This window comes from Carlito syrichta, unplaced genomic scaffold, assembly GCF_000164805.1.
Source record: "Carlito syrichta isolate Samal-C Ts95f unplaced genomic scaffold, Tarsius_syrichta-2.0.1 Scaffold304412, whole genome shotgun sequence".
In the NCBI taxonomy this organism is placed as follows: Eukaryota; Metazoa; Chordata; class Mammalia; order Primates; family Tarsiidae; genus Carlito; species Carlito syrichta.
The window spans coordinates 127,683-138,114 of record NW_007248508.1 but is presented as its reverse complement, the minus strand read 5'-3'; the positions used below and the strand labels follow the sequence as shown (position 1 = coordinate 138,114).

General features: G+C 46.5%; 2 pseudogenes across 1 annotated transcript; both read right to left on the bottom strand.

The window, feature by feature from the left end:
* Positions 1–2,321, bottom strand: part of LOC103262257 — a 7,760-nt pseudogene extending 5,439 nt beyond the window's left edge.
* Positions 2,322–5,353: 3,032 nt separating this feature from the next.
* On the bottom strand, positions 5,354–6,658 carry LOC103262255 (annotated as a pseudogene). Its single transcript, XR_002482068.1, has 2 exons — positions 5,984–6,658; positions 5,354–5,899 (listed from the first exon to the last, which is right to left on the bottom strand). The product of XR_002482068.1 is annotated as a nucleophosmin-like (transcript).
* Positions 6,659–10,432: the final 3,774 nt, after the last annotated feature.

The following is a 10,432-nucleotide window of genomic DNA, read 5'->3' as shown; positions in this document are numbered from 1 at the left end:
TTTCTAGGATAAGTATAAATATTTGTTTTGCTTTCTTTTGCAATTTAAGAATTATAACATCGAGAAGTTAATGGACTTCCCACTTTTACAGAGCTAGTTGATAAGAGCTGTGTCTAGAATCCTAGGATCCTGTGCGGAGTCATCTCTCTCATCTCTCCTCCCTGGTCCTCTGCCTTCTCTCTGCCATTTTGTGTGTGTGTGTGTGTATGTGTGTGTGTGTGTGTGTGTTTCTGTCTCCATCTCTCAACTCTCCCTATACATATCTCATTAACATAACAAATAATCAAATGCAATTAATTTTATGTATCAACTTGATTGGGTCCCGGAATACCCAGATATTTGGCCATGATTTGGGGGAGGATTTCTGAGCAGAATTAACATTTGAATCAGTAGATAGCAAAGAAACAGCTCTCCTTAATGTGCCTGGTCCTCATTCAAACCACTGAAGTCCTGAATAGAATAAAAAGTCTGAGTAACAAAGAATTCCCAGTCAGGCTCAGTGGCTCAGCCTATAATCCCAGCACTTTGGGAGGCTGAGGTGAGTGGATTGCCTAAGCCTACAAGTTCAATACCAGCCCAGGGAACTTGGCAACACCTCGTCTCTACAATAAATTCTTTAAAAATTAGCCAGGTGTAGTAGTGCATGCCTGAAGTTCTGGCTAGTTGGAAGGCTGAGGCAGAAGGATCATCGGAGCCCAGCAGGTCGATGCTGAGGTGGCCATGAGTGTGCCATGGCCCCTCAGTCTGGGTGATGGAGTGAGGCACCAACTCAAAATAAAAGGATTCTCTCTTCTCTCTTGCCTGTCTGTCTATGAGCTGGGACACTGCTCCTGCCTTTGGACTCAGGTTGGAACTTACCCTCATGCCTCTGCAATCCTCAGGAATTCTCATCCTCCATCATGGTGGGTGTCAGTTTCTCCTAATAATCTCCATCTATCTCTCTCTCTTTCTATCTATGTATCATCTATCTCTCTAATATATTACTTCTGTTCTCTGGAGAATATAGACTAACATGTATGTGCGTGTAAGGATGCTGAACACACACATATGAATATTTGTATCACACACACATAGGACCCCTGAGAGTGGGCTAGGACACCATGGTCTTCATCCCTGGCTGTACAGCAGTTCTCTGGAGCTGGAAGACTAAGTAATGTAATCCACATGCATGGCCCCGGGGAAACTGAATCCTGCAAGCTGCAGCAGAGCTAGTGAGGACCTGGTGTACTCTCTGGTGCTCCCATTGACTGGACCTGTTTCTGGTTTAGCCCACACTTGCCTTCCTGTGGCAGGACACAGAACTTGACACCTGGTGGTCCTCGATGAAGAAGGAATAGACTGAATAGACAGACACACTGGGACAAACTTCTGAGAGTATGAGGTGTTCGGTCCCATGACCCTTCCCACCAATGCCCTCTGCCCTCCCCACAGATGTGAGCAGACACAGGCATGAAAATGGGGGCATTCACTGACCTCCATGTGAATGGAGTCCAGTTAAGGATGCAGAAAGCTGCCCTGTGCCCTGGTCCTCCCAGTGACACCAAAACATGGGTGATCACAAGTAGGCATCACTTCAACATGTTGGGGGTTGAGCAAAAGAGCTATTTGATGTCACTGACCCTAGAGGAAAGTTCCCTTCCCAGCGACAGAAGGGACCCACCATGGACTCATGATTCTGAACTGCTCCAGCACCATCAATGCAGTAGCTATGGCACAGTCTCAAGTATCAAGTGTCGAGACACTGATTCTTTCATTTTTATTTATTTATTCACTTATTTTTATTTTTGGTACAGATGGGAAGGTTTTGCTCTATTGCCCAGGCTCGTCTCAAACTCCCGGCCTCAAACAATCCTCCCATCTCAGCCCCCCAAAGGGCCTGGATTACAGGTGTGAGCCACCACACCCAGCCACTCAACTCAAAAGAAGAAAAAGATATGTCATACTTAATTGGAGTAACAGAGGGTCTGGGAAAAGCAGGTGAATGTTAGAAAAGAGGTCAATGATAACAATGGGATTATCAAAGTCATTTTCCTTTTCTCTTAGGGTTGTTGTTTCCAAAAAGAAAGTGTGCAACAAACTTAGGAAGGGATTTATGGGCCATCTCCCACCTCATATTTTATGCAAATCATTATCATTCCATGGAGTTTGACTTGTTTATGAAGTTTAAGAGTAACTATTTAGAAAAATGCATGCCTAATGGGATTGGAAAGAGCTTATACTTGTAGAGAGAAGCCCATATGTTGCTGCTCATAGATAGATTTTTCCAAGATAGATCCTCCTTGATGTCACTCATTCCTCCATAATGTTCCTTACATACCCATCTCGGCTTTGGCTTTAGATTAAAAGGTGAGGTATTTCATCTATAAGACAGGAATGATGTTGAGCATCACATTTTGTCATTCCTTCCTCTCCAGCGCTTGTTGCCAGAAGACTCTTATTTTCGTCAATGTTTGTCATGTGCCACGCTGACATCAGTCATATTGCAGTTTTTTGGTTTTTTTGAGTTGGAGTCTCACTCTGTCACCCAGACTGGAGTGCAGTGACTGCTCCCGGCCACCGCAGCCTTGACCTGCTGGGCTCCAGCGATCCTTCCGCCTCAACCTTCCAAGGAGCTGGAACTACAGGCACGTGCTACCACACCTAGCTCATTTTTCTTTATTGTAGAGATGAGGTCTCGCCAATTTGCCCAGGCAGGTCTCGAACCCACAGGATCAGTCAATCCACTCACCTCAGCCTCCCAAAGCACGGGATTACAGGCTGAGCCACCAAGCCCGGCATATCACAGTTTTTTAAAAGACAAAGCAATGCTCAGTGTGCTCAACTGTTTTGGCGTGACATAAGCAGCTTGGTGTCTGGGGCTCATCCTATGCCAGCTGTGCACCTGAGGATGGTCCTGAGAAGTCCCAGTCACCCATTCCCTCCTCATGAGGGAAGGGCATTTATCATGAAGTCATAAAGTCTGGAGATGGCCACCCAGCCAATGTTGGACAGATGGAGGAAAGGCTATAGGGGCTCCCAGCTTTTCAAATTCATCACAAGTCTGTGAGGCTCTGGGTGTGCCCAGCTGTTTAAACCGGGATTAGGCCGGCCAGGGCTGACATTGTGAGAATGCACCAGTTCAAAGACAAGGCAATGGGGTACTATTCCTGTCAATGCAGAAAGAGGCACCCTGATGGGTAACACTGTGCCACCCCAAGTTACAGGTTGAGGTCCTAACCTCTGGGCCTCAGAATGTGATGTATTTGCAGACAGAGCTGTAAAGAGGTGATCAAGGCAACACAAGGTCATACAGGTGGGTCCTGAGGTTAGAGCCTCAACCTGTGGCTTGGGGTGGCATAGTCCTGTGACCTGGGGTGGCACACCATGTGACTGATGTTTTCATGAGAAAAGGAGATGAGGACACAGACACACAGAGGGACAAGACTGTGAAGAACAGAGGAAGGAGACAAGTCCACACACCATGGAGAGGCCTCAGGAGGAACCAGCCCTGTGACACCTTGACTGTGGACTTCCGGCCTCCAGGAAAATAATAGAGTAAATGTTGTTTAAGCCGCCGGTCTGTGGTGTTTGCTGGTGGCCCCACCGACAGTTCCCTTGGAGGGTGGGAGCAGAGAAAGAGCAGTTTCGATGTGGACACTCCATACCCAGTTTGCCAAGGGAAGCAACTGCCTTCTCTCCTTGGGTTTCAGAAAGTGCTTTGAGGAGTTGCATGACCACGTCTGGGTGGGGTCAGCCATCTTCTACCCTGCTACAAGGCTCCCCTCCCCATGGGCTGTGAAAGACTGCTGTGACACTCCACAGGCCCAGTGCTGCGCAGACACAGCTGCACAGCTGCTTCCCACAGGACTTTTAACAAAATCCTATTGACTTTGAAACACCCACTTAAAACAAAAAACCAACTTCTATTTAAGGCTCAAGGGTTTGGGTTGCGCCTGTGAGTCAGAAAATAGAAAAAAAAATAATGAATTAAAAGATGATTATTTTGGGGGTGAGTTTCATGTATATTTTCCTGTGTTGACATTCATTAGACCAGTTTATTCTGTCACAAGCTTTAAAGACATCTTGGGGCACAAGAGGACAGCCCTTATTCTCACATGAATCAAGATTGCTCCAACCTTTTAGGTATTTGTAACCAATGTCATAAACATGTTCTAGTCATGGAAAATAACTCACACAGTTCTCCATAGTAACTTTAGGGGACCCTGATGATGGCAGACAAAAAAATATGTGGCCTGCCATTTACTTTTGATTACGTTTTTACAGCTGAAGCTTTGGTTCTGGATTTTATCTTTTCTTTATTCTAGTGATGATGAGAAAAAAATTATGATTTATGCAATCAACAAAGGTCTTCAGTTATGGGATTTCTTTAAAAATGAAGAAAAAGAAGCAATAATATAGAGCTTCCAAAATACTTCAAAACGATATATTCTTTTCCATCTCTGAATAAGGAATTTCCAAAGACTTGGCATTTGACTGCAATATATCATTTATTAGTTCGAGCTTCCATGGTCAGGAGTCTGGGCAGGGCTTCACTGGCTCCTCTGCTCTGGATCTTATGGAACTGCCATGCTGTGGTCAGATGGACACCATTTCACCTGGAGCTGGGATTTTCTTCCAGGATCAGGGTTGTTGACAGAATTCAGGTTCACTGAAAATTAGGTATTCAGAGTCATGCCAGCCTTGGTGTAACAAATAGACACAAAAGAGCTGAACACAAGAAATGAATATTTGATTAGTAAAACATAAATCTCTCCAATTGTATTATATACCAAAAACAATTTATCTTTCCAGTGCCCACATTCAGAACCAACTGTGCACCTGATCTTTGTAAACTCCCAAGTGAAGGCAACACAAGTCATATCTGCTCAACATAATGTGACAGAATAGCAGAACTTTAAGAACTGAGTTTTGTTGGGATTTTTCGGCACGTGTGAATATTTTTCTTACATGGTAAGTATTTTGGATGCTTGCTTTGGGGGTTAGCTTTGATTAGAAAAATCATGGCTTCTATACCCATGATCAATTCTAATATCTGCAGCCAAAAAGTCATCAAATTCTGAAGATCATCATTTTTTTAAATGAGCAAGACACAGCATGGTCACCATCCATCCAGTAGTTGGCCACGGGGGTTATCTGGGGCTCATCGTGACTGCCTTCCTGCAAATGTCATATACACTGTGATAACATCACAGTTCTGCTCCTTTAGATAATGAAATAGCACAAGGTAACCTTCAGAGACCTCCCTAGCCTCAATGTAGGTGAAAGTATTTTGCTTAGAATCATGCAGAAGCTGTTAACACATTTGCATGTAAAGGACCATTGGCCAGACTCTCCTGGGTGTGAGCTGTGCATCTTTTTTTTTTTACTTTATTAAAATACTGTTTGTTTCACATGTATATTTTTGTCTCCCCACCATTTCCATGTCTGACCACCACTACTACTATGCCCTATCATAACATTCCATACATACTTAAAACCAAGCAAAGGGTGGAGTTCCATCTTTAAAAACTAAACAGGCATTTTGGACAGCACATTCTTGGCAATGGAACCTGGACAACATTTATCAAACACAGTAGGGAAAGTTTCTCACTCTGCATTATAAAAAGGACAGCCAGATATTAACTGTTACAGAAATGAAATAAGATGGAAAACTTTTAACAAACTGTTTAAACTATTTTCTTAAAGAGATTTCCTCCACTGCCAGAGATCTTGAATAGCCTCCTGGTCAGTCATCCGAAAGCAATTCTTCACATAATTGATGAACTTGGCTTCCACCTTGGGAAGAGAACCACCTTTTTCTATACTTGCTTGCATTTTTGCCTTAATGTCTTCTACAGAGCTAGGTCCTTTTGGTGTTTTAGGAGTTTTTTCCTGTTTTTTGATGGATTGTTGACCTTTTGATCTTGGTGTTGATGGTTTTGAGTCTTTTCCATTCTGGTTTGATTTTTGTACATTTTTGGCTGGAGTATCTCGTACAGATTTCTTCACTGGAGCTTTTTCTTCAGTTTCCTCATCATCAAAATCATCATCATCATCATCTTCATCATCATCATCATCTTCATCATCTTCATCATCTTCTTCATCAGCAGCAAGCTTTACTTTTTTCTGACGAAACTTGCTACCACCTCCAGGAGCAGATCTCTTTCCAGATATACTTTAGAGTTTTACATCCTCATCCTCTTCATCTTCTGACTCTGCATCTTCTTCCACAGCTACTAAGTGCTGTCCACTAATATGCACAGGCCCTGAACCACACTTCAACTGTAAGACCACGGGTGGTGTTATTTCAAAGCCCCCAAGGGAAACCGTTGGCTGCACAGACATTTTCAAAGTTGCCAGTGTTACTTTTATTGGGCTGCCTTCATAATTCATTGCCTCTGCTTCAACAATGTGCAATTCATCCTTTGCACCAGCCCCTAAACTGACCGTTCTTAAAGATAACTGGTGCTCATTTTCATCATTATCCACCTTAAAGTGATAATCTTTGTCGGCCTTTAGTTCACAACCAAAAAGATAGTTCTGGGGCCTCAGGGGGCTCATGTCCATGTCCATCGAATCTTCCATGGGGTGGTGGCGCACACTTAGGTGGGAGAGAAGGGGGACGGAGGCAAACGACTACTGCTCCAAAGAACAGCCGTGTAGGATGGAATCACACCAGGGAGAGCTGTGCATCTTAAGTGCTGCGATGGACTGCTGGCTGGCTTTCCTGGCTGGTGACCCCACAGTCCTCTCCTGGCTAGTGACCCTAAGCTCATCTCCTTCAGAGGTGAACTGTGCCCATTATGTGCTGAGATGGGATGTCGGCCTTCTCTGGAGTAGCATCAGGTGCTATCCTGGCTGGTGACCCTGCAGTCCTCTCTCTGCTGATGACTCTGATGGTGGTGCTGGTCCTCTCCTGTAAATGTGGACTGTGCACATGAGATGGGGTGTTGGCCAGGCTCTCCCAGCTGGCGACCCCAAGATCCTCTTCTGGCTGGAGACTCCACGGTCCTCTCTGTAGACATGGGCTGTGCACATTAAGTGCTGAGATGGGTTGGTTGCACCCTCCCCAGCACCTGATGCTACTCCAGAGAGGGCCATTGGCCATCAGACAGCAGCTTTGTGCCCCAGACCCTGTCCCTTCCCTAGTCCCTATGTCCACCCTTGCCTCTCATTACCCTCGGCTTGGCATGGGTGCTGGCAGCAGTGGCATGAGACAGCGAGGCTGAACACTCACTTACAGGGCTCACTACACCACTCTGACAACAGCTCGGGAAAGGTAGTAAGTAAGGGGTACCTGGTAAAGAAGAAAATCATATTCCACCAATTATGTCCACTGAAAATGTATCTGTCAATGCAGATACTGTTGACGCTTTGCTGGTGGCCCTTGCCTCCTGTGAACCCAATTCTCCCATTTGTTCATGTAGAATAACAGAGCATGTGTGAATGTATACATTCACCTACCAGCTCCAAAGAGGAAGAGAGGCCACCTCACAGGAGACAAGCATTCAGGTTCATAAAACATCTTTTACTTAAAGATCAAAGAAAAATGTCAGTCATAAACTTGGCTCTATCTATCTTAGGTGCTCTTTGGACTTGGGCCTTGACTGGGATTCTCTTGCCTTTTATTTCAGGCTCTTGGATTCCGACTCAGAAATGCCCAGAGAGGTGAAAGGACGACACTGCAAGCTGGGAAGAGCTGCTGTCCATCGCTCCACTCCAGAAGGGCTTGCTCAGAAGACGTGCAGACTTGGCAACTCATGAAGCGAGTGCTGACCGAGAGGCCAAGGCTGCTCCAGGCAGGAGCCGTTCCAGGAGCCAGGCCACAGCAGTAGCATGAAGTGGACGGTCACCCACCCCTCAGGGATTTTCCCTGGGACAAAGACTGGAAATAAGCGCAGCACAGCATCTGCCAGTGGAGATGGTGCAATGGGAGAAAACACGCCAGCGAAGGGGTGGGAGGGCCCCAGGGCTGATGCTCCCAAATGCCCCTGGATGGCCCACCCAGAAGGAGCCCTCGGAAAAGAATCCGGGGCTGTGCCACACCTGGGGATATCCCAGAGTCCAGATTGGCTTGGGTGGACATGGGGACAGCTTCAGGGGAGGTGATGTAGGAGCAAATGGGAACAGCCAGACACCGTGAGGTCTGGAGCCACTGGGGAAACTGAGGTAGAGAGGCCTGGACACTGCAGAGAGAATCAGAGTGGGCACGGCTGGCACAGTGTGAACAGCTGACACTGGGAGGACAGGGGCAGGAGAAGACAGCCCCTCAGAGGCCAGCACCCGAAGCAGCAGCACCTCTAGGTCTCAGTCTGCCTGAGAGAGGAAGGACAGCAGGGCTGAGGCAGGAAGATGCAGATGACAACTGCAGATGGAATATGGAGAGGAGGCCAGGCCCAGTCCTGGCACGTGGTTTTCAGGATTTGAATGTTGGCAGTTCAGAGGCAGCAGGTTAACGCCGCTGTGTGTGGCCCCTCCCGGAGCATCTACTGCAGAACTCCCCCTGATGCAGCCATGTCCCTTCTCGACAGAAACTGAGGCCATCCCTTCTCTTATTTTTCACCTTCTGCTCGGAAGTCTCCCCAGTTCTGTCCAAAGGCACCGTGCTCCCATGACACTCTTCCCTACGCTGACTCTTACCCCATCTGCTCTTTTCCATCTTCCATGCCTGCTGCGCCTACTCCAGCAAAGGTGTCCTCTCTGAAACTTGCTGCAGTGTGCTTTTCTGAACAAACCATTCCTTAAACTGAAGGAACCCTGATAATAACACTGGACACACACCGAACACTGGAAATGTCTAACTTGAACATCCAACATCCAACTAGATGATGGCTGCCCGAGCCCCCATGTCTCAGCTGAGAAACCCAAAGTTCTGAAGTCCCACAGCCCAGCCTCCATTTCTGCCTCTATGCACGCACTCCAAGCTTCCCCGATGGTCCAGGTCTGCCTGGGCTGTTCACAGGGCCACGTGAGAAGCATCCGCGCTGCCGTGTCTGGCCCATGGCAGACGTTCCTGTTTCCAAAGCTCATTTGGCTGCCTGGATCTCTCTCCCTTCCTCTTTTCAGACAACTTGGCTCCATCATTCACCTCACCTTCTCCCTCAGTTGTTTTCTCCTCTTCCACCATGCAGAGTCATAGAGCATCAACTTATTTTCTCAAGGTGGGAAACATTCCTTTCCTCTGACTCCTTAGGAATCACCGACACCTAGAGTCTCCCTTGATTAGTGCAGAGGGTAGAAAATACTTTTCCAAATACAGTTTGATTTCCCTAAAATGCACTCTGGAGCCTGTTGTGGGGCCAAGAGTGTAGCCTCCACCCACAAATGCGAGAGCAGGATGGAGAGAGAGCGAGACAGCAGGATGGAGCGAGCGCACCAGAGACACCGGGCTTCATACCTCTCCTTCAGGCATGCAACAGAGTTCTTAGGGTCTTATAGTGTCTACACAAAGCCAACATAATGAGAAATGGAAAACTCACTCTCAAGTCTTCCACACTCAAAATTCCAAATAATGAGCCTGCATGCTCATAGGGTGTGGCCCTGAGTTGGTGGATTGCACCAGTTGCCAAGTGTCGCACCACACCTACATGGGACACTCATCTTGATCTTCTTATTCCCACAGGTACCATTTCCAAATAAATATATGAATTCCATAAAACCCATGTCATAAATACAGACAGCTGACTCGTAGAGCCAGCTCACAGTCTTTTCTCCAAAGAATGTGCAAAGCAATTCAGCTCCAATCCAAGTGGGAAAAAAAATCTCTAAAACTTGTATTTTTAGCAAGCATCTTACTGCATTGTGTAAGAAAGCTGAGAAACGTGTAAACCCGTACCTGGCAGAGGTGAACCTTCCATAGAGTATGGCCCTGTCCTTCTCTGTCTCAGGGTACTGTGGCTGTGACCAACCTCCTCAAAGAATTCCTGAAATATCAGTCCCTCTTGATAGATCATTAAACAATGACCGAGAACCCATTCTGTGCAGAGATATGCACTTGACACTCTGTGTCAAATAATGAGGGATAAAACATGGCCCTCACACACCACACACAAGTGCAGAAGGCGTCACAGTCCCGATGTGGACACAGAGACATGTTCAAGGTAGGCTTTGCAGTTATAAGTGGCAGGCAGCAGACTGCCTGAGGGACACTCAGAGAGTTAGAAGGGCAATAGGGATTATGTGCATAGAGGGGGGGGCGTGTGTGCACATATGTAGGGTACATGTATGCATGTGTGCCTGCATGTGTGTGTGCGCACATGTGTATATATGTATGCATACATGTATGTGTTCTGTCTACATGCAAGGACCAAATATCTTGGAGAAAGAATGCAATATATTAGCTAGGAAGCTTGTGAAATGGCCACATTTTTTTTCTTTCTGCATTTTTTTTGGAAGCAGTGTCTGGCTCTGTCACCCAGGCTGGAGTGCAAATGGGATACTCATAGCTCACTGT